Below are 25,633 nucleotides of genomic sequence, written 5' to 3' on the forward strand. Positions count from 1 at the left end.
CTGCTGGCTATCATTTTTGTATTGTTTCTTTGAGCTCTTTTATTGTTTCATCCTGATCTGCTCTGTTCTCTCCCAGAATACTGGAAAAGAAGTGATAATTTTGTGAACATACACCTGTATCTCCACATTAACCTCTTGGTTGCCCTTTTCTTTCTTGTCAACTACCCGAGACCATGCATCAGCTGCAAACGTATTTTCCTGCCTCATAAATCATTTTCACATCGATTTCTGCAGCCTTATCAACATACACTGTTCTCTCATGGGACAGTCCTTCAGTGGTATGGACATAATTGAGATCAATGGTTTATGATCTGTCTCCACTTCAAGAGCTCGTCCATAAATGAATTGATGGAACCTTTCATATGCCTAAGTGTTGGCAAGAAACTCTTTCTCTATCTGTTCATAGTTGGGTTCTGCACTTGTTAAAGCCCTTGATGCATAGGTCTCAGGATGCCATGTGTCCTCATGTTGCTACAGTTGTACTGCTCCAAGGCCTTATTGGGATGCATCAGCTGAGATCCTTGTGCATCTATCCAGATCATAATATTTTAATACAGGCTCATCCGTTAGGACTATTTTGAGAGCTTGGAAGTACTCTTCTTGCTCGTGCAATCATATCCCCTCATTTTTCTGCTCAAGGAGTGACCTAAGTGGTGCTGACACAGTCAACAGATGAGGGATGAACTTAACCAGGTAAGTCACCATCCCCAAGAATCATCTCACCTCCTCTTTGTTTTAGGGCCTCACAAAATTCTCAATGGCTGATGTCATTCTTGTATCAGGTTTCACTCTCTGTTCAGATATGACATTTCCTATGAAGGTCGGTGTCTTTACACCAAATGCACATTTATCTTTATTTAATTTCAAAATGACATTCTGTGTCATGTCAAGCACTTGCCTTAGTTGTGTATTATGTTCATTCTTGGTGGACCCCCATACAATGATCTCAATGGTCTCAACTCCAGATATATTTTCAAAGATCCTGTGGATGGTCCAGGCAAGATCCCATATGGTCGCCAAAGAAAGTGGTATCTTTCTTGTGGAGTATTGAAAGTTCATTGTCTGGAACTTGCCTCATTGAGCTTCAACTACCAAAACCACGATGTGTCGATCTTGCTGCCTGCACTTGGCACCTGCAAAGCTGGAAATGATTTCTTCCTGTCTCTGCAATTTAAAATGCTCTTTCTTGATGGCTTTATTGAGATTTCTTCGGTCCAGACATAGATGCAATGCTCCATTTTTATTTTGCACAATGACCTGTGAGCTGACCCAGTCTGTAGGTACTTCGATTTTCTGTTTGACTTTTATCTGTTCCATGCATGCTAGTTCTTGTTTAAGTTTGTCTCTAAGTGGAAATTGAACTTTTCGGCATGCATGGACAACAGGAGCCATTGTCTCATCTATATGGATCTTGTATATGCCAGGTAAACATCCAAGCCCCTCAAAGACATCTATGTACTCTTCCATGAATGTTGTGTGCTCATCTTTGGTCTGTGAAGCCATTATAAAAATACTTTTCAAGTCAAGCTCTCCACATGCAATCAGATCTAGTATTGGCTGTACTCTCCTTTCTACAATCAGTAGCTGTGACTTTAGATGCTGCCCTTTGTTCATACAATCCCCTTTTACTGGAATGTTCTCTCCAGTGTAGCCTGTCACTTTTAATTTCACTGGATACATTTTGCTCTTTATTATTAGGGTCTTGTAATCATCCATAGATAAGTTTCACCTGGGCTCTGGTGTTGAGCTTAAATGGAATTACTGTCTCATTCACAGTCACTGGAATGATCCATTGCATTTTTACCACCAGCAGCAGATTGTAGTGAATCCAGGAAGAATTCCTTCATTTCTTCATCCACCATGTGCACCTTTCTCTTGGTAGCCTCTGCTTTGCAGCACTTTGCAAAATGATTCTTCCCACATTTATTGCAGGACTTTACTAGGCAGGACACATCTTTGGAATATGTCTACCTTTGCACCTGTTGCATTTGCTCTTTGTGCTTACCTCTTTGCTTTGTTGTGGCTTTGGGAAAATCCTGGTGCTCTGCTTCTCTCTTTTCACCACATGCACTGTTGTATCTATCCTGTGCAGCTCCTTAGCTTGTGCTCGAGTGGTCTCTGCTGTCTTACAACTATTCACAGCCTTATCCAGTATCAAATCTTTTTTTAAGCAACAGTCTTTCTTTAAGCCCATTATCTGGGATTCCACAAACTATTCTGTCTCCAATGAATGAGTTTTTCCAAATCTTCATATTCACAGGATTTACTTAGTAAAGCTTGGCTAAGTGTTGGTCAAAGCTTATACCTTGCTTCTGATCACAGTAGAAAAACTTGAATCTCTCAAACAATATATTTTTATTTGGAACAAAATACTCCTCAAAATTTGTCATCAGAGAGTCCAATATGAAAGCTGTCTCATCCATTTGAAAACTGTTATAAATGTCCAAGTCACCTTCACCCATCATATGTAAAAATATAAATGCTTTCCTGTTTGTCAGCGATCTCTCCCGCTCCACCAGCCTCTAAATAAATGTTGAATTCTCTGTTTGAACCATTTCCAACTATCGGTTAGATTGCCAGTAAACTGCATCGGTGTGGGAGGACTTAACTTATCCATGACAGGAATTATTTTTGTTTCTTATTTAGTCACACACTTCTGACACCATGTTATGTTTGTTCTTTGCATTATTTTTAACACTTAAACAACTTTACTTTTCTCTCAGCTTGAACGAACATTCTGGCATAGTCTATTTTTTTTTGTTCGCATGCCAATCACACACATTGCCTACTGGGAAATGTAACTCTCTATTTTATATACACATATTAACACAACAGGATGTGGGCCAATCTCAGGCAAATGGGGGGAACTGGTTTGCCATGGACAAACTGAGCTAAAGGATCTGTTTTTATGCTTTATGGTTAGTGTGGCAGTTAGAGCAGCGCTGTTACAGCACCAGTGACCGGAGTTCGAATCCAGTGCTGTCTGTAAAGAACTGTGTGGTTTCTTCCAGGTGCTCCGGATTCCTCCCATCTTTGTAATTGGGCAGCACGAGCTCGAGAGTTGAAATGGTCTGAAACCATGCTGTATGTCTAAATTTAATTTAAAACATTAAGGCTCTATTCAGGAATATACCAGTACTGTTGCAAGTTGTCAGTATAATGTCTGATTTTAGTTGTGTGGACCATAAAACAATTAGATTGATGCAAATTTGCTCACAGATGTCCTTAATGGAAGGAAATATGCCCCTTACCAATTCTGGGCTACATGTGACTCTAGATTAGACCATGAAATGGACTTTTAAATTCCTTCTGATGCAATGGGACAAATAGAGTGTCAACTGTCAAAGAATCTACTCTTAGTTAAGGAGAACACACGCAATGACTCAGCTGTCTCCCTGCCAATCAGGTGCGCTGAGATCTGAAGTCCAACGTATCAAATGGAACAAATTAAAGAAGATCTAGCTGAGTACGAGTGAGGTGTTTTGAGTCTTCATGAGCAGCCAAACAATATTACAGGGCAAAGAAACAAAAGATGCAGATGCTGGAACCTTGAGCAAACAAAAAATTGCTGGAGGAAGTCAGCAGTGCAAACAGCCTCTCTACCCATGGATGCTGTCTGACCTGCTGACTTCCTCCAGCAATTCTTTGTTTGCTCAACATTCACATGGTGAATCCAAAACATGGGATGAGGAGCAGAAGCAGCATACTCTGGACAGACCCAAATCCTCGAGTCATAAAGTCAATGAGTCATTTAAAAAAGGCCTATCCGTTCATCACATCCATGGTGACCTTTATGGCCACTATGTTATTCCAATTTTCCTGCATTAGGGCCGTATCCTTCTATACCTTGCTTTTTTCAAGTCGGGTTTATTTTCATTTGATTGCAAAAGTACAACATGACGAAATAGGGCTCTCCTGTCCTTAGTGCAAAACACGCGAGATACACAACCAGACATAACATACATATTGACAAAAAAAACTTCTGCAGGATAAATATTATATCTATTCAAATAAATAAATACATATTATTCATGAATATGAGAGTCTCAGATGTTTAGTGTCAGCAGTTCCTTTGATCGTTCAATATTCTCACTGCCTGTGGTAAAAAGCTTTTTCTCAGCCTGGTGGTGCTGGCTCTGATCTTCCTGTATCTCTTTCCTCAAGGGATTATCTGAAAGATGTTGTGCGCGGGGTGGAAGGGGTCCTGAATGATTTTGCCTGCCCTCTTCAGGCAACGATGTGGGTAAATCATGTCGATTGGGGGGGGGGGGGGGTAGAGAGAAGAGACTCCAGTAATCCCCTCTGCCACTTTAAGTGTCTAAATGGTTCTATTTTTAAAATTTTATTTATCATTTTCATCAATACAAGTATTAACTCAATAAAGAGTATCTTATAACAATAAATACAAAATTATACAAAAATTTTTATCTATTTCCTCCCCCATTGCCAAAAGAAAAAGAGAGAAAAACACCTAAATCTATACATTTGCTATTATCACCATGGTTCTTGAACATAGCAGTTGTATCTGATTCTACCACATTCTCTGGCAGAAAGTTGCACATATCAACTATTCTCTGTGTGGGAAAAAAAAACTTAGCTTTCAAATTCTCTTTTAAAATTCCTTATTCACACCTTAAATCCATACCCTTTTATTTTTATATGCCCACCATGAGAAAAAGATTTTGACTATTTATCCCAGCCATTCTCAACCTTTATTCAGCTTTGTCCCTCCTGGGGCTCTGCTCATTGTTTATGCCCCCCATCCCAGTGAAGCAGTAAAGTTTTAGTTTCTTTCGTACTTCTACCAACCACATAAAAACACATAAAAATATTTGTTATGTGAAGTTGAAAAGAAAACAAGGCTTTTACTTAAATATGCTGTGAGCCCCTGGGGTTGAGATGGGGTCGGTGGGGGCTGATCTACCCTATCATTATCTCTCACAATTTTCTTTACATCATCCCTCAGCCTCTGTCACTCATGGGAAAACAAACCCAATCTATCCAAGCTCTCCTCATAACTGCAGCTTTCTGATCCAGACAACATCCTGGTGAAGCTTCTCTGCACTCTCTGCTATACAATCACAACCTTCCTATGAACCAGAACTGCACATAAGGCTCCAAGTATAGTCTAACTAGTATTTGTAAAGTTGCAACAAAACTCCCCAACTCTAATATTTTATGCAGACAAAGAAACGCTGGAAGAACTCAACTAGTCAGACAGAATCTATGGGTAGAACTCGTCAGTTGCCATTTTGGATCTGAATCCTTTATCCTGATTGAAGGATGGGGTGAGTTTTTTTTAATTAAAAAAAAAAAATTTTAGACATACAGCATAGTAATAAGGCTATTTTAGCCTAAGAGCCCATGTTGTCCAATGATGCCCCAATTAACCTACAAACCCAATAAGTTTTTGAATGGTGGGAGGAAACCCACAGCAACATAGGGAGAATGTACAAACTCCTTATAGACAGTGCAGGATATGATCCCCAGTTTGGATCACTAGGACTGTAACAGCATGGCGCTAACCATACCACCCTTTTATTATGTAAATAAAGGTGAAAAGAAGCTGGGAGAGAGGGCCTTGGGGGGAAAAAAGGTGTGAGAGGTGGAGAGACAGGTAGAGGGAGAGACCACTATGAAGAGGAGTTGGAGGGGGTTTGGAAACAGCCCCAACCATTGTCTGAGCGAGGCTAGACATAAGACATATTCCTTCTGGAAAGCCTTCAAACTAATGGCATGAACTTTAATTTTTCTAATTTTAAGTAATGCCTGCATTCACCTTTTCCATTGTTTCCACCTCTTTATGTACTCCTGTACTTAATTTCTTCACTGTAGAGCTCGTCGAAAGAACCAAAGACTTGTTGATCCAAACCAAGGCTTTTATTAGCAAAAGACAGGAGCTCTTCACAGGTGGCCGACCAGTCCGGAATGATCCGACCTAGCTAGGGACACAACCCTTTAAGGCCCAGACAATAGGTGTGGCTTAGCTCTCAGCCAATCGCTGTAAGCACAGTCTAGATACAATAACTATATACACTATGTACATTGGTGATAGATCTGTACTATCACATTCGCACTCTCTAACTTTTCTCCTACTTTTCCTCCTTTCTAATGTTCTCTCCCTCTGTCTGTCTCTCCACCTCTTACACCTTCTGTCCTATTACCTCTGGACCCCTCTCCCAGCTTCTTTCTTGTTTTATGTATATATTATTACCCCCTTCCCTCTGGTCTTGGTAAAGGGTCCAGAACCAAAATAAGAACTAGTTCTACCTATGGATTCTGCCTGACCTACTGAGTTACTCCAGCAGCTCCTTGTCTGCTCAAGATTCCACCAACTGCATCTTTTGTGTTTTCCCAATATCTTCTGGCCGGGCGGATGAAGAGAAACAGGTTCTGGATCTTCACGACGCTGACACTTTCAATGAACTGTGGACATGGATCCACAAGTGATTTCACACAAGTACTCAGTTCAAAATTCTGAAGGCACCTCCAAAGCTGAAGTTGTCTATCATACTCCCCAATTTTCTATCATAAATTCAGATTTGCTGTATCATGTAGGAAGTTGGAGAACATTAAATTAATTTTTATTGAATTTAGCATGTTTAATCGCATAATGATGCTGACACATTGCGTCAATTCAACTAACCTTCCAGTTGCCCTTATACGGCTTTTCGGACGCAATGTCCTGGTGAACATTGACTGCGCTAAGATCAGCAGGGAAGAAGTCCAATTGTAAATACAAAAAATGATTTTTTTCAGTGATATGTTGCACTTCATATTGAATGCTTGAAGTAGACTTAAAAAATGATAGATCACAAAAATAGGTTATATCCTAAAAAAAGATGTACACAGTAGGAAAAATTTAAGGTGATTTTTCGTGATCAGCCTCAAATCCACAAAATCCACCCAAAAGTGTTCTGGAAGCAAAATTTTTGTGGTCCAATGTTATTAAAAGAATGGTTGACTGGTACATGGTTCGAAAAGGGTCGAATGTAAACAATGTGAGTTGTATGGTCAGAGAACAGTTGACATGGATAAGTAAGGACTAAAGGGCATTTCTCCATGCTGTAAAACTTCATTACTGTATTGATATAAATACTTATCCTAACAAAACAAATCCACATCTCACAGAAGACTAAAACAGTGAGTAAAATATTGTACACGTCTGTGCTTTTTGCCTTGTTACTCTGCATTTTTTTTTACTGTTCCTAATTTCTCATTTTCCATGTTTAATGTGATAGATAGAAATGAAAGTGAAGCTTGCCAGGCCAATTTGTGAAAGAGGTGGGACGGTCATTTGAGGCCTTCTTTCCAAGTTACTAATTAATCTGGTTATAATGTGACATTTTAAGTGATTGCAACAGGGACAATGAGGATGAATGTGTGGAGCATTGTTGTCAAGATTTCCTTTCAGAAACGATTAGAATGGTAATTCCCCTTATTGATTGTTGCAGCTTTAATTGAAACATCACATAGAAGGTGATTTATGAAAAGCTCATGTAAGATAATGCCAAAGTCTAATGATTTCAGATCCTTTACACAATAAAGAATAGTTAGTTCCTGCATTGATGTATCTATTGACTTGATTATTGATCAATCAGTAAATCTTGCATGCTTGCTCTGGTTTCTTTGTTCTGGCTTCTCAATGGAGCCTTTGAGAATAGCCACAATCACACAGCCTGCTTTAGGGCTAACCTCCATCCTGGTGACAATGATTGATCACGTCCAGTTATTGGGTGATCCCAGAGAAAGGGAATTAGGTTAGGGATGGCCTTCTACGAAATCTCTATTGCAAATGAAAAGCTCCTCTTGATTTTGTTATCCCTGAGTCCTCTCTAACCTTCCCAAGTGCCCTTGCTGTTCATTTTCCTGCCCATTTCATTGTTAAACAAAGCAGGTGGGCATACTGTAACTAAGGTTTACGTTGTCTTTCAGACCAATTTGTAATCTGCTCCACCACTCAGGAAGAATTGTGCAGAAGAGGTACTTGACTGCCTCTGGTGGAGGAGAGGAGATGGAAGTCAGACAGAAAACAGGCTGAAGGGAGCCCGATCACTTTCCTCTCGACTCTCCATTGCTGTTAGGTTTGGTTGTTCCTATACATTTTATAGTTTATTTCTTATTTCTCTGCTTCAACTGGAATTGATTTCCCTGAGTCTCAGAGAGCTCCAAAGGTAACATTTGTAATTCTGGATTTTCAATGGCTATTTAATTATCCCTGGCTGGAAGGTCACAGTGAGGCCATAGAAGAAGCCAGAACTCTTTTTGTGACCTGATTCCACAGGACATCATCTGTTTCCTTCTGGTTCAGTAGAATCTGAAAATCAGGTAATTTGTTTACAGTTTAGATAGATTTTTAAATAATAGGGGAAGAGGAGGGTAATTAGAGCTGAAGAAAGACTCTATCTACCCTCTCTATGTGCCTCATGATTTTATGGTCCTCAGGAGAGTATAAACTTGGAATGTCATACCGTTGTTGCATAAGACAAGTGTAGGACAGGAGGGGTTAGATTAATTGGGTGGCACAAACTCATGGGCGGGAATGGCCTGTTACAGAGCTGTATGCTTAAACTTCAAGACATTGGAGGGGCCCTGTTTGGAGTATTGTGTTATGTGTTGCTCACTGTGCTGCAGGAAAGATGCTACCAAGCTACACGGGATGCAGAGAAGATTTATGAGGTTGTTGCAGGATCTCGGGGCCTGAGCTGTAGGGAAAGGTTGAGCAGGCTAGGGCTTTATTCCTTGGCGAGAGGATGAAGAAGGGTAATCTCATAGAGGTATATAAAATCATGTGAGGAAGCAATCATGTGAAAACAGTGTCTTTTTCCTCGAGCAGGGTAATTGGTAAGCAGAGGACATGGGTTTAAGGTGAAGGGGAAGAGATAGTAATTTTTTTTGCACAGAGGTTGGCGAGTGTATGGAATGGGCTGCTGTAGGAGGTGATTTAGGCAAATACCATTGCAACATTTAAGAAAATATTGGAGAGATATATGGGTAAGATGAGTTTAGAAGGATAAAGGCCCAACACACGTAGGTGGGACTAGTGTGGCTGGGACATTTTGGTGGATGTGGGCAAGATGGGCTGAAGGGCCTGTATAACTTCATGATTCCAAGGACACTCCTCATTAACCTATGTCCTAGTGAGAATAACGCAGAACAGCGACTTGTCATTACAAACACCTTTTTTCAGCAGAGGGACAGCCTTAAGACCACCTGGATGAATCCCCGATCCAAACACTGGCACCTCCTGGACTACATCCTGGTGCGAGAAAGTGACAAACAAGATGTGCTCCACACCAGGGTCATGCCTAGCGCGGAATGCCACACTGACCACCGGCTGGTTCGCTGCAAGCTCAACCTTCACTTCAAGCCAAAGCCCAGGAACAATAAAGCCCCCAGAAAGAGGTTCAATGTTGGAAACCTGCAGTCAGACGAAGCGAGAGGAAACTTCCAGGCAAACCTCAAAGCAAAGCTCGACGTTGCAACCCGCCTCACGGACCCGTCCCCTGAAACCCTCTGGGATCAGTTGAAGACTACCATACTGCAATCCACTGAAGAGGTACTGGGCTTCTCCTCCAGGAAAAACAAGGACTGGTTTGACGAAAACAGCCAGGAAATCCAGGAGCTGCTGGCAAAGAAGCGAGCTGCCCACCAGGCTCACCTTACAAAGCCGTCCTGTCCAGAGAAGAAACAAGCCTTCCGTCGCGCATGCAGCCATCTTCAGCGCAAACTCCGGGAGATCCAAAATGAGTGGTGGACTAGCCTCGCCAAACGAACACAGCTCAGCGCGGACATTGGCGACTTCAGGGGTTTCTACGAGGCTCTAAAGGCTGTGTACGGCCCCTCACCAAAAGTCCAAAGCCCGCTGCGCAGCTCAGACGGCAAAGTCCTCCTCAGCGACAAGATCTCCATCCTCAACCGATGATCAGAACACTTCCAATCTCTTTTCAGTGCCAACCGCTCAGTCCAAGATTCCGCCCTGCTCCAGCTCCCTCAACAGCCCCTAAGGCTAGAGCTGGATGAGGTTCCCACCCTGGATGAGACATATAAGGCAATCGAACAACTGAAAAGTGGCAAAGCAGCAGGTATGGATGGAATCCCCCCAGAAGTCTGGAAGGCTGGTGGCAAAACTCTGCATGCCAAACTGCATGAGTTTTTCAAGCTTTGTTGGGACCAAGGTAAACTGCCTCAGGATCTTCGTGATGCCACCATCATCACCCTGTACAAAAACAAAGGCGAGAAATCAGACTGCTCAAACTACAGGGGAATCACGTTGCTCTCCATTGCAGGCAAAATCTTCGCTAGGATTCTACTAAATAGAATAATACCTAGTGTCGCCGAGAATATTCTCCCAGAATCACAGTGCGGCTTTCGCGTAAACAGAGGAACCACTGACATGGTCTTTGCCCTCAGACAGCTCCAAGAAAAGTGCAGAGAACAAAACAAAGGACTCTACATCACCTTTGTTGACCTCACCAAAGCCTTCGACACTGTGAGCAGGAAAGGGCTTTGGCAAATACTAGAGCGCATCGGATGTCCCCCAAAGTTCCTCAACATGATTATCCAACTGCACGAAAACCAACAAGGTCGGGTCAGATACAGCAATGAGCTCTCTGAACCCTTCTCCATTAACAATGGCGTGAAGCAAGGCTGTGTTCTCGCACCAACCCTCTTTTCAATCTTCTTCAGCATGATGCTGAACCAAGCCATGAAAGACCCCAACAATGAAGACGCTGTTTACATCCGGTACCGCACGGATGGCAGTCTCTTCAATCTGAGGCGCCTGCAAGCTCACACCAAGACACAAGAGAAACTTGTCCGTGAACTACTCTTTGCAGATGATGCCGCTTTAGTTGCCCATTCAGAGCCAGCTCTTCAGCGCTTGACGTCCTGCTTTGCGGAAACTGCCAAAATGTTTGGCCTGGAAGTCAGCCTGAAGAAAACTGAGGTCCTCCATCAGCCAGCTCCCCACCATGACTACCAGACCCCCACATCTCCATCGGGCACACAAAACTCAAAACGGTCAACCAGTTTACCTATCTCGGCTGCACCATTTCATCAGATGCAAGGATCGACAATGAGATAGACAACAGACTCGCGAAGGCAAATAGCGCCTTTGGAAGACTACACAAAAGAGTCTGGAAAAACAACCAACTGAAAAACCTCACAAAGATAAGCGTATACAGAGCTGTTGTCATACCCACACTCCTGTTCGGCTCCGAATCATGGGTCCTCTACCGGCATCACCTACGGCTCCTAGAACGCTTCCACCAGCGTTGTCTCCGCTCCATCCTCAACATCCATTGGAGCGCTTACACCCCTAACGTCGAAGTACTCGAGATGGCAGAGGTCGACAGCATCGAGTCCACGCTGCTGAAGATCCAGCTGCGCTGGATGGGTCACGTCTCCAGAATGGAGGACCATCGCCTTCCCAAGATCGTGTTATATGGCGAGCTCTCCACTGGCCACCGTGACAGAGGTGCACCAAAGAAAAGGTACAAGGACTGCCTAAAGAAATCTCTTGGTGCCTGCCACATTGACCACCGCCAGTGGGCTGATAACGCCTCAAACCGTGCATCTTGGCGCCTCACAGTTTGGCGGGCAGCAACCTCCTTTGAAGAAGACCGCAGAGCCCACCTCACTGACAAAAGGCAAAGGAGGAAAAACCCAACACCCAACCCCAACCAACCAATTTTCCCTTGCAACCGCTGCAATCGTGTCTGCCTGTCCCGCATCGGACTTGTCAGCCACAAACGAGCCTGCAGCTGACGTGGACTTTTTACCCCCTCCATAAATCTTCGTCCGCGAAGCCAAGCCAAAGAAGAAAAGTGAGAATAAACTCCTCACTTCCAATAAGTTTAAGTGTATATGAGGATTTGTTTATTTATGGTTTCCATGAGGAGCAGGAGGCAAATAGGCAAGGTACCTAAATTCCAGGATACCGTGTTCAATATAATTTGACAGACTGTCATCTTTGAGTATCTCTGAATGTTTTGAATATCCTCAATTCTCTTTTTGTCAATTTTATCCATTCATAAATTAATCATTCACACTGGCACTGGAATATTTACAATATCTCTGCCAATATAATAGTCAATGTCACATAATTAATAAAACTGCTTTCTGAATTTGTGAGAGAGTCCCTCTCAGTTCCACTATATAGTTTCACTCTTCCTAAAATTCTGGTCCCCAGCTATCAAGGGGGGGGCACAGTAGAATTGCTCAATGTGTGCCTCTGGACACTAAAACTCTGCCATTTGTCCATCTTGCTCCCTGTGAGAATCAGCATGGCTGCACTCACAATCTGCAATGGATGAAGTGCCAAACTAGGGGAATTACATGGAGATTAATCAAGAAAGTCTGCAGATGCTGAAATCAAGTGCAATACACAAATGTGCTGGAGAAACTCAGCAGGTCACGCAGCATCCAAAGAAACAAAAAGGTAACCAACGTATTGTGCCTGGGCCCTTCAGGCCTGAAGCATTAGCTATCCTTTACTTCCTATGGGTGCTGTATGGCCTGCTGAGTTTCTCCAGCACATTTGCAAATTACAGGGGAAAATGTATCACTGGATGGAAGGAAACTATTTTGTTTATATGGCACTTTTCGTGACCTCTTGGATACCTTAAAAGTTAAAGATAAAAGATAAGGTTCCTTTTCATCACAGAGGTGCTTTTGAAGTGAAGTGACAAGATACCAATAGAACACACTTCCTCAAATAAATGTAAATTGATCAGCCAATCACATATATTAATGGTTGTTTAAATTTTGCCAGGCATCTCTAATATCTCTGTAGTATCTTAAATAAGTTTCCAAGATAATGGTTATATCAGCAATTTCAACTATTAGCAAAGATGATTTATTCATGAAACATTTTCCATAGTAAGCACTCATTGGCCTCTTCTTAATCAGCATTACCCACTAAATCAATGCTGATATCTACCTCACTGGGTTGCAACCTATTCAATCCTGCTCTGAAGGAATATGAGCAAATGAAGGCAATCAGCAGCTTCCATGGGTAAACTTTTCAGGTCTCAGCTCTTTATCAAGACTAGAAGGAAGGGGGTGATATTACATAAATAAAGGGGGAAAGGAGCTGGGGGAGGGTTCCTGGGGTGATTGGACAGAAGATTGAGAGGTAGATGGAGAAACAGCTAAAGGAGAGGGGAACACCACACTTGACGAAGTGGTTAGCTCAACGCCCAGTGATCAGGACCGGGGTTCGAGGCCTGTACAATATGTGAGGAGTTTGTACATTCTCCCCGTGTCTGCATGGGTTTTCCCTGGGGGCTCCAGTTTCCTCCCACCATTCAAAATGTACTGGGGGGGGGGTATGTTAATTAGTGTGGGAGGTTAATTGGGTGTAGATTAGGTGGCGTGGACTCGTGGGCCGAAATGACCTGTTACCATGCTGTCGGTCTAAAAAAAAGAAATGAGTACATGTGTGAGTACAAAGAGGACCAGTTTTAAACCTAGAGGCATGAACATTGATTTTTCTAAGTAACACCACCCCTTTCTGGTTCCTCTGTTTCCATCTCTTCTTTACCCTCCTGAATTTACTTTCTCCCTCCTCCCCAACCTTTCTAGTGCTCTCTCCCTCTACCTCTCACACCTTGTCTGATACCCTTCATCTTAGGGCCCTTCCCACAGCTTCCTTCCTTCATTATATATCTTGACAAAGGATCTGGACCAACTGGTCATTTCTACCCATGCATCCAGTCTAACCTGCTGAGTTCCTCCAGGAATTTTAATTTGCTCAAGATTCCAGGATCTGCAAAATTTGTGTTTCTCTAAAATTTGCCTATTTTATTTTGTTCAAAGTCCAAAAAATGACTAACATAACAGAAGAATTACACAGGAAAAATTGCCTATTAGAACACTTTCAATCACTTGCCTGATTGCCTTAAGATGTTCCGTTGACTCCATTTGAATTTGCTCAACTATCAGCATCACTTTCCTGCAACAAAACTTTTTCACACACAAGCTAAGTTGGCCATAGGTACCAATGATTTCATGGAAGACTCTATAGACTCTATGGAATTAGATGGTGATATGTTTTTGTAGCTGCATTTCCATTTTGAAGACTATTTCAGTGTTATGAATTTCCATTGCTTTCGGATTATTTTTAAATCAAATAGTTCAAATTGATGAAAACAATGAAGAGAAAAAAAGTGTTCATACTAATCATTTGGCATAAAATGGAGACAACCTCAAAGTTCTTTCATCTCTGCTAATTCATTCTTCCTACCTTTCTCACATTCTTCGTTCTCCTTTCCACGTCTACATATGATGATCTGCATGATTTCCTGTTTCTAAAATGGAAGACAGTCTTTAGGTCTATCCATCAAAGATGATAATTAATACATACCTTGAAGTTGCCTCTGACATGATCAAAGAGAATTGTTACTCCTGGCCTTGTTCAGCTTCAGCATTCATCAGTGATCAACTTCTCAAGAGTCTTCTTCAACTCCAGCTCCCAGCTCAAACATTTTCTACACAAACATTTCCAATGCTGAAACCTATTAGCTGCCCTCATTCCCTCTGATTTAAATTGCACATTGTTTCACTCCAATGTATCTTCTATTAGGGTGCACACTTAAACCTGGGAACTCCTAATGTGGCTTGGTGTCAATTACTGCTGAAAAATACGCTGACAAAGAACTCTGATGTGATTTATTACATAAACAAGAGCCACATAGATGCCAAATGATGATCGTATAAAACTGGGTTCACAGTTGAACCTTAGAATGCCACAGCACAGGAAAACAGGCCATTCGGCCCTTCTCATCTGTGCCAACCGTCATTCCGCTCATCCCATCGACCTAATCCCATTCCATAACCCTCCAGACCTCTGCCATCCATGTATTTATCTAATTTATTCTTAAAACTTAAGATCGAGCCCACATTCATCCACATCATATGGCAGCTCATTCACATTCCCACCGCTCTCTGAGTGAAGAACTTTCCCTTAATATTCTCCCAAAACCTTTCCCTGTTCAGCTTAAAACTATGACCTCTCATATTTATCTCTCCAACTTGAAGTGGAAAAAAGCCTACTCACATCCATTCTGTCTATACCTCTCATAATTTTGGAAACCTTTATCAAACCTCCCCTCATTCTTCTTCGCTCCAAGGAATAAAATTCTAACCTGTTTAATCTTTCCCTGTAACTCGACTCCTGAAGACTCAGAAACATCCTAGTAAATTTTCTCCGCACTCTTTCAATCTTGTCTATATCATTCGGTAGTTAGGTGACAAGAACTGCACACAATACTCCAAATTTGGCCTCACCAATATCGTAAACAACTTCAATGTAACATCCCAATTCCTATACTCAGTACTTTGGTCCAGACTCTTTGTCATGATTTATAAAGCCGAAGAGGTCAAAAGCTTTCTTTACAACCCTGCCACCTTCAGGGAATTATGTATCTGTATTCCCAGATCTCTTTGCTCCTCTGCAGAGTCAGCATCAGAACAAGTCTCGTGGGGGGTGGGTAATTAGTGTAACCATGGTGGGTGGTGGGGGGGGGGAACTGACCTTTGAAAACTCACTCAGCAGGGGAAGGGGGGGAAGGCTGGTGCTATACCTGCCAGGAAACGCCTTTGAACCCTGCCGCCACACTTTCCCTCCCTCTGATGTAAGACAAACGCACATGCTTATATTGCATGGACGCTAGTGATGTTAGCAATGTTCATGACTCAGGTAGGGGGCACAATACTCATTTGGGGGAGAAATGCAAGTTCCTTGGGATCCACTTAACCAAGTGACCTATCATGGACACATAACATCTCCTCACTTGTCAGGAAGCTGTGACAGTGACTGCATATCCTGAGAAGACTGAAGCGGGCAAGGCTACCAGCCACCATCATGTCAACCTTCTCTAGAAACTATATGGAGAGTGTCTTGGCTGGCTTAATCGCAGTATGGAATGATTTCTATAGAGAACTGGATCACAGGTCAATCCACAGAACCATAAGCGTGGCATCCCGCACACAGCGTTTTCAACGACTCTCATCAGGAAAGAGATACAGGTGTATCAGCAGCATTATTACCAGGCTGAGGAACAGCTTCTTCCCACAGTTGGTGGGAATGCTGATTGACCAAAGGAGCCGTCAGAGACTCTAATCTTTACTAAACAACATCTATTTATTTATTTAGATCGATGTATAATTGCCCTGCATATATATTGTTTGACTGTGTGCTATGTCTGGCTGTTTGTCTGCATACTTTGCTATGAGGACTGGAGAACACTATTTCATGGTACTTGTGCAATCAGATAATAAACTTGAACTTGACCATACAGGTCAAAACAGGTAAAAGTGGCAGACTGCTAACCCATTTGTGAATATAGGTTTTAATAACAATTCAGTAGTTTCGTGGTTACCATTCATTACTGAGTCAAGATTTTCCCTTTAGAGACCAAATTTATTCTTCAATGAGATTAAATTCCATAGCTTCCATGGTTGATTTCAAAACTAATATTCCCAGATTATTGCTCCTGTCCTCTGATCACCAATCCAATATCTTCAACACTGTTATTTTCCTCCTTAGATTAAGGCTGAAATACAGTGTAAAATGAAGGTACTCCAAGGTATGCCGCCCATTTCTTGTCATAGAATCACAGTGGTGATCGCTCATCACACTATCTCGTTTTTCACTGTACACTGCAAGGTTTATTTTTTGAACGACAAATAAATGCGACTTGACTCGATCACATGTCTGACAGCAAAAGTGCAACCATCTCCTTAGTGAGGCATTCAAGTGGATAGGAACATCCAGGAAAAGACAACAATGCTGCCATTTAATGGGTCATGTATGGTATTAGACCTTGAGGGGACAATATTGAATGTAATAAATTGAGATTACACCCTCAAGGATCATGTTGTATTATCAAGATAAAAATCAGTTTGTTGAACTGTACAAATTTTATAGCAAGAGAGGATTCACTGCGATAATTTGAACCAATGCCAAGGTTTCTAAATTCTTTTGTAGATTCAAATCTTTTTTTGTATATAGGACATAATATAAAGTGCCCACAGGTCTAATTTGATGCTCTTTTCAAGCTTTTCCAAGTCACTTAGGCAGTTGCATTATAAGTAAATCTTTGCATTGAGTTAAGTCATTCCATCTGTTGTGGTTTCTGGTATGCTTTCAATGGGACATATAAGATGTCAGAATGTCAGATCTAGGCATCCTTTGTCAGCTCCCATCAGAGCAGATGAGTGGATTTTCACATTAAAAAAAGTATTCAAATTGTTTTAAAAACTATTTTATTCTACAAGGATTACAAAAATAGAACAGTCTTGCTACTGCCTTAAATAATTTATTCTTCAACTTTTCACTGGGGAAGAAGATTGCTAAAACCTTCATGCATTTTACAAGATAAACTATGTGATTTCAAGAGCTGTGATTATTTAATGGACAGCAACTCATATTACAGTTTCTGTGTTAATAACAAGCTAGTTAACTTTAAATGTTGTCGTTTTTATTCTGTGGAGCAATTTCTGTACGAAGTTTTACACTATTTGCAGGATTTAATGATCATGAAATGTGAATCTCATTAAATGGTATCTGCAATAAACCTGTCCAACACCTGTTTATATGTCAGCCAACCATTGCCGACATAATGGTTGAATACAATAAGGTTGTGCCCTGAGTGAAGTTACTGTGCTGGGTACATATGATGAATTGCCATGGCAGCCAGATGATTGAGCTTTCAATTCAGAAAATGGAGAAATTTGGCAATGCATTAGAATACATTTTCCAGGCATAAGCCAAAAGGTGATGGCATTCTTCCACAATAGGAGAAACAAGATTGGAAAAGGTGGTAGAATATCTAAATGGCAGAAAGGAAAAAGCAAATGACTGTTTAAAGAAGTTTCCAAGTAAACACAGGCATGCTCCAAAGTCAATTTACATTTATTGATACGGGAAGACTGGGAATTCTGTTGTCTCTTGTAAGGTTGAAAATTTTGATCAAGGGAATATGATCTCAGTACTTCAAGATATGCAACTCCTAATGGTCTTTGACAGTGTCCCAACTGAAACTGGGACACTTGAGTAGGTCACATAATTTAAATGACATTAGTGGTCATCTATTTCAACAGATATGCCAGCAGATAGCAGAGGGGTGTGACAAAAATCAGGATGAAGTAGTAGACAATTTCAATTTCTCAATTATTAACTTGGATTTCCTTAACATAAAACTTAATGGGAAGGAGATTTTTCACGTGTGCTCTGAAGAGGGCGTGCAAAATCACTGAGGACCCCTTCCACCCTGCACACAGCATCTTTCAGCTGTTCCCATTAGGGAAGAGATATAGGAGTATCAGAGCCAGCACCACCAAGCAGAGGAACAGCTTTTTCCCACAGGCAGTGAGAACACTGAATGACCAATCGAACTGCTCACACTAACCATCGGAGACTATAATTTGTAAAAAAAAAATATATTTATTTATTTATTTTTATAGATAAAATAGTTGTCCTTGCATATATGTTTGTTGTTGTATGTGTGCTATGTCTGGTTGTGAGTCTGCATGTTTTGCACCGAGGACTGGAGAACACTGTTTCATTGGGTTGTACTTGTACAATCAGATGACAATAAACTTGACTTCACTAAGGAGGGAATAAAGAAAGGAAAAATAGATAATGAAAGAAAACAAGCACAACATTTTAAAACATAGTAAAAGTTCACTATATTCTTCTTCACTCTGCAATGGAAAATTTCTATTTTATCAGATGCAGTCATCAATGGTAAAGTCAGCACTTAATGCTTATGCCTGACTGTTCTTGAAGCTGGGCACTTGCTTGAACATTTTGCAGGGTACAGGTAGTCCTCAACTTCCAACCAATGTGAATTACGTCCACCCGCACATATGTCCAAATTTTTAAAAAAGTCTTTATTAAAACCACTGTACAAGTACGTGTTTTGTATTAAAAGTACTGCATACAGTCTCATATGGCAGTCTCTTCAATCTGAGGCGCCTGCAAGCTCACACCAAGACACAAGAGAAACTTGTCCGTGATCTACTCTTTGCAGATGATGCCGCTTTAGTTGCCCATTCAGAGCCAGCTCTTCAGCGCTTGACGTCCTGCTTTGCGGAAACTGCCAAAATGTTTGGCCTGGAAGTCAGCCTGAAGAAAACTGAGGTCCTCCATCAGCCAGCTCCCCACCATGACAACCAGCCCCCCCACATCTCCATCGGGCACACAAAACTCAAAACGGTCAACCAGTTTACCTATCTCGGCTGCACCATTTCATCAGATGCAAGGATCGACAATGAGATAGACAACAGACTCGCCAAGGCAAATAGCGCCTTTGGAAGACTACACAAAAGAGTCTGGAAAAACAACCAACTGAAAAACCTCACAAAGATAAGCGTATACAGAGCCGTTGTCATACCCACACTCCTGTTCGGCTCCGAATCATGGGTCCTCTACCGGCACCACCTACGGCTCCTAGAACGCTTCCACCAGCGTTGTCTCCGCTCCATCCTCAACATCCATTGGAGCGCTTACACCCCTAACGTCGAAGTACTCGAGATGGCAGAGGTCGACAGCATCGAGTCCACGCTGCTGAAGATCCAGCTGCGCTGGATGGGTCACGTCTCCAGAATGGAGGACCATCGCCTTCCCAAGATCGTGTTATATGGCGAGCTCTCCACTGGCCACCGTGACAGAGGTGCACCAAAGAAAAGGTACAAGGACTGCCTAAAGAAATCTCTTGGTGCCTGCCACATTGACCACCGCCAGTGGGCTGATAACGCCTCAAACCGTGCATCTTGGCGCCTCACAGTTTGGCGGGCAGCAACCTCCTTTGAAGAAGACTGCAGAGCCCACCTCACTGACAAAAGGCAAAGGAGGAAAAACCCAACACCCAACCCCAACCAACAAATTTTCCCTTGCAACCGCTGCAATCGTGTCTGCCTGTCCCGCATCGGACTTGTCAGCCACAAACGAGCCTGCAGCTGACGTGGACTTCTTACACCCTCCATAAATCTTCGTCCGCGAAGAGACTGTATACAGTGGTCCCCACTCCTGGCAGCAGCCCGTAGTCCCCATTCCCATTCCCCACAGCAGCCTTAGGCTCACTTTACCAGTGGCAGCTGAGGTCCCCATTCCTTCCGGCACCCCGAGGTTCTTTTTCCCAGCAGCAGCCCAAGATCCCCATTGCCCGTGGTAGCCCAAGCTCCCCGTTCCCCGACTCATGACCAAACCTGAGTTATAACCAATCTTTCCATCCCCATTATGGTCATAAGTTGGGGATTAACTGGTAATTAGGAGTCAATTACATTGGTGTGCGCTGGGTAGGTCACGTCTCCAGAATGGAGGACCATCGCCTTCCCAAGATCGTGTTATACGGTGAACTCTCCACTGGCCACCATGACAGAGGTGCACCAAAGAAGAGGTACAAGGACTGCCTAAAGAAATCTCTTGGTGCCTGCCACATTGACCACTGCCAGTGGGCTGATATCACCTCAAACCGTGCATCTTGGAGCCTCACAGTTTGCCGAGCAGCAACCTCCTTTGAAGAAGACCGCAGAGCCCACCTCACTGACAAAAGACAAAGGAGGAAAAACCCAACACCCAACCCCAACCAACCAATTTTCCCCTGCAACCGCTGCAACCGTGTCTGCCTGTCCCGCATCGGACTTGTCAGCCACAAACGAGCCTGCAGCTGACGTGGACATTACCCCTCCATAAATCTTCGTCCGCGAAGCCAAGCCAAAGAAGAAAGAAAGAAGACTTTGGTGTGGATCTTTAACAAAATGTGGCCACTGAATATGAGGCTACTATAGTGGAATATGATATTTTGTGATACGCTGGTCCTCACGCTCACACCCTGAGGCTGAGGATAATCAAGTCTGTGCAGGAATGGGTGAAAAAGATTAAATGGCTGGCAATGGCGAGTTCCACTTTACCCCGAATGACAGAGTGCAGGTGCTTGACAAAGCAGTCAACCAATCTGTGTTTAATCTCACTGAAGTAGAGGAGGCCACTTTGAGTACACTGAATGCAGTGTATTAGGTTGGATGAGGTGCAGGAGAAGGTTTGGCAGGTCTGCTTGTAACTCTGGATAGAGGTGGGAGACAAGGAATGTACCTTCTACTGTTGACAAAGTGCCTCAGGCCATCGAAGGATAGGTGGGGAGGAAAGAGCAGACCATTATCTTCAAATCTGATAACATCCATCATTTGTATTTCCCAGTGAATGGCTTTGTTCATTTAAGAAAGTGCACATTTATAATCCAATAAATCACTTCCAGTTAGATAAAGATCAGCCAAGATTTCATTTTTGCACTATAGTGAAATTCCCTTTTTTGCAGACATAGAATACAAACATCTCCAAAAGAATAAAACTTTACTAATTCTTACATTATATGGAATCTGGATGGTGCTTGTTGGCTGATGAAATAATGTACCAACAAATTATCATTTTCTGGAATAGGGGAGCACTAGTGTATTAAGGCGGCAACATACTCAATTTTTAAAAATGTCAACGCCATTGATTACAGCTGTGAGAGCCATAAATATGTTTATTCAATGAATAGTTGAGGGAGTGAGCTTGATTTCAACTGAAGCAAGGAATACTCCACATATCCCAAGAAACGTTAAGTGAAGTTTGTGCCTTTGTGAGTTCTTAGACACCTTATGATGTTTGATTTGTCAAAAGTGGGTGGATTTGATGGAAAACTCTGGGGGCATTGCTATTACTGTGCCAGCCACCCAGGTTTGAATTGTTAGCATTGTTTTGAGGAGTCTTTATATTCTCCCTGTATCTGTGTGGATTTCCTCTGAGTACTCCGGTTTCCTCCCACCCTTCAAGACACGTACAGGGTTTGTAGGTTAATGCGTGTATTTGGAGGGAAGGTGGCTTGGGTTTGTAGGACAGAAGGGCCTATTACTGTATTGTATGACTATATTCAATGTGAGTAGCCATGGAGCTAGATGTACTGGTGAAGGGGAACTAGTTAGGCCTCCCTTTCAGGAAGAAGCAAGGACCATTTTTACGAGGGATGGAAGTGCGAAAGAATCCACCATGAAGTTGAATTGATCTAGATCAAGGAATTGAAAACTCTGGAAATGACAGAGGACATCCAAAACATAGTGGATGTAAGTGGAAAGGGACTGGACCAGAGGGAAAAGAAGTAGTCTATGTAGGAAGAGATAAGTTTTGTGGGGCAACAGCAGGCTGAAACAATCGTCCTGCATGTGCATCTCAGGGAGAATGGAAAGAAAGACTGTGCAGAGATGGAATGTCTCAAATTTGGAAGCCAAAGAGAAAAAAATTTCATAGGAAATTCGGTCCACGAGAGAGTGAGAGGCCATGCCCATGGATCGTGGTCCAGAGATAAGTATGAGATGTGTCTGACATTTGGTCTCTGAGTGGAATTTAATTGTTTATTCTCACATATAACAAAATACAGTTAATAACCTTGTTTTGCATGCTATCCAGGCAAGTCAACCCATAGTTACACATATGTATAATAAATAGTGCAAAATAGAAATAAATTGCAGAGTAAAGTGTTACTGAGAAAAATTTAAGTTAAAACAATGCAACATAATTTTGTTAATAAGTGGTCCACTTAATAGTTTAATAATAACAGGAAATAAACTTTTGTTGCATCTGATGGAGCGCAATTTAAAACTCGTGCATCTTTTGCCCAATTGCAGGGAGTGGGGGGGAGGGAAGAGAGCCTGACTAGGGTTGGATGTGCCTTTCAATATGTGGCTGCTTTCCAGAGGCAACATGGACAGAGTTGATGGAAGAGAGATTAGTTTGCACAATGGCCTCAGCAGCATTCTCAACTCTGCAAAGTCTTATGGTCTTGTCAAAGCAGATCCTCGACCAATTTGCAAAATAAAGGGTAGTTCGCCAGACAACAACACCAGCATCTGCAGTCTTGTGTGAGGCTGCCTGGTCAAAGAAATGGGGATGGAGGCTGGAAAAAGAGTTCAATGTCATGTTGATCTCAGAAATAATTAAGAAGGGGATGCAGGGGATAGGAGGTGAGGCTTCTTGTTTGAGATGAGAAAGGATAAGGTCAGAAGGGAAGGTGAACAGTTGGCAGGCGCTAGTATGGAGACGGCTCTGTGAAAGTGATGGGAGAAAGGACAGGGTGAATATTGTTCTCCAGCAGCTGTTGAAATCTGCAATTTTTGACATCTGAAAGGAAGGGAAGAAGTTGCATACTGCAATGTGAAATGTGTCTGAAGATAATGCAGAAGTGCAGACCACAGCATCTTTAAGTTAGACTTAGTCAATATGGTGGCAGAAATAAGTCAAGAGCATGCATGTATATGGGGTAGGGAGGTGGAATCTCAGGATTAAATAAGAACACTGCCTCGAGCTAACTTGAACATACTAATATTCCTCAATGGATCTCAATTGTGAAGGCTGGAATTTGAGCACAAATCCATAAGGAATGAATTGGAGTCATGACATGAATGAAATGTGGTTGTGGAAGCAAATTTTTTTTATCAAAACCTTATTGAAAACTAGAAGGGAAAGAAAAATTACTGAGTGTGAACAACTCAAAGCAATAGATGGAAATCCCATGAGAGGACAAAGAATTTCTTCAATTAGCATTCCTGGACTTGAGATGGCACCGAATTCCACAATAAATGAAAATCAAGAAAATAGGAAGGTAACTTTAATAAGGGCAGAATATCATAAACTTAAAACCAAGCGTTAATGTAATCAATGCAGTAAGACGGGCTCGATCTCAAGCAATTGAGATTCTGGAAGGAGGTGGTGAGAGGTGATGGACTAGTAAAGAAGATGCTGGGATTCGTTTCTCCTGAGTGGATTGGTTCAGAAAAAGACAATGGTGGGCAAAAGGCTTGCTGACTGTGGACATGATATCAGGTACCATACTGATTCAATGGGTACACCAGAGAGTAATAAAGAAAACAAATGAATCAAAAGTAACACCTCAGGGGTTAGCTATGGAAGCACTTCTATTCCATTTCCTGCTCCTCTCACTGAAAGCAGGGATAAGGTTTTATTTTGTATTAAAATCAAAATACAAGGAAGATAATTGTTATTTTGTACTTAAAATCAAAACATAATAAAAACACGTGTTATTTAAATATTTTACATTTGAAATATAAAATGAAAACAAAACAAAGCAATATGAAAAATGTATGAAGCAACTACAACAGCTTCTTTTGTCTAGGCTTTATTCTTGTAAAGTTATCTATTACTTTATTATAATCTATCTCAGTAGACAATTGTCTTTCAATGGAGACCAAAGCTAACCCAGTTATCCTCACCCATTGTAAGATTTCATGTGTTTGAGCCGATTAAATGATCGTTTCACAACTGCATTAGTAAGGTCAGAAAAATGTGGTACAATGTGGACAGGTTAGGATAAATGGAACAAATGTCATTGGCAATCATGAATTTTACTACATTGTTTCTCGACACTTGAATTTGCCTAACTGCAAGTGCTCATTATCTCTTTCTACATGTCATTGAATGAAACTCCTGTATAATACCAGTTTGACTGTTGACATCTGAGTATGTGTCTGCTAAAAATTCTAATTTTTTTCACATTATCTACGTTGCCAAAATGCTTTGGATCTAAACCATTAGATTTGAAAGACACATTTTTAAAATGCTCAAATCAGTTACTTGTGTTATTTATAACAGAATCTTAGGACACTAATCAGGATTCAATTATGAATATATTCCTTCATCCTCTGCAATTTCTTCATGGAATCTTTTTCTTTTAGATTCTCTGTGCTGCTTGCATTCCTTATTAATATCACATTTTTGAGCCAACTCGGTTGCTTCATTCTAAATCTGCTTGAATTGAGATTTATACTCATTTCTCATGTTTTTCATATCTTTTTCAAAAAGCTAACTCAAATGAGAAGCCATTACCAAATATAGACTACTTTTCTGTAAATATATGGATAATTGAAAGCCTTGTCTAGCACTTTACTCCAGAATATAAGAACAACTAAGAACTGAGTATTTTCAGTGTACCCTTTGCCTCAGCGAGCTATTTAGTACAGTTTTTTTTTGTCTCACCATCCAGAATTCTTTGCAGAGTAACTACTCTCTTCTGATGAGGATTGCACCGTTTGAATTTGGGTCACAGTAAGATGGCCACTGAGCCTTTTTGCGTCGTTTCCTCACTGCCTTCCCCCGTCAGCATGTAGCGCAGCAAGTGGGTTTGGGTGAATTCGAGGCAGACGGCTTGGGGCTGGAATGGGATCCGGGAACAGTGCAGGCCATGGACTTCCCCGGGCTTCCCTTCGTGCAGCAAACCCTCACCCAATCCCCTTTCTTGCCACAGCTGGAACACACTGAGTGTTTAGCCGGGCAACGAGATTGGGGATGCTGGCTCTTGCCACAGATAAAGCTCTCTCTAGTCGCTGCCTCATGTACCTCGAGCAGACCCCCAGAACTTGAGTGTCCCATTTCTGTTCTTCCTCATGAATGCGGCCCATAGCCACTTTGTACCTGCACTTCCTGGCAAGCATCCACAGATCCAGAAGGTAGTCATCGATGGTCTCTCCTGGCTATTGGCGACGTGTCATGCTAGGACCTCATTTTACGACTTCAAGCACATAGCCTTCAATGCCTCGATGGCAGCTTCATATGTAGTATAGTCCCTGATGA

This window comes from Narcine bancroftii, chromosome 4 (assembly GCF_036971445.1).
Source record: "Narcine bancroftii isolate sNarBan1 chromosome 4, sNarBan1.hap1, whole genome shotgun sequence".
In the NCBI taxonomy this organism is placed as follows: Eukaryota; Metazoa; Chordata; class Chondrichthyes; order Torpediniformes; family Narcinidae; genus Narcine; species Narcine bancroftii.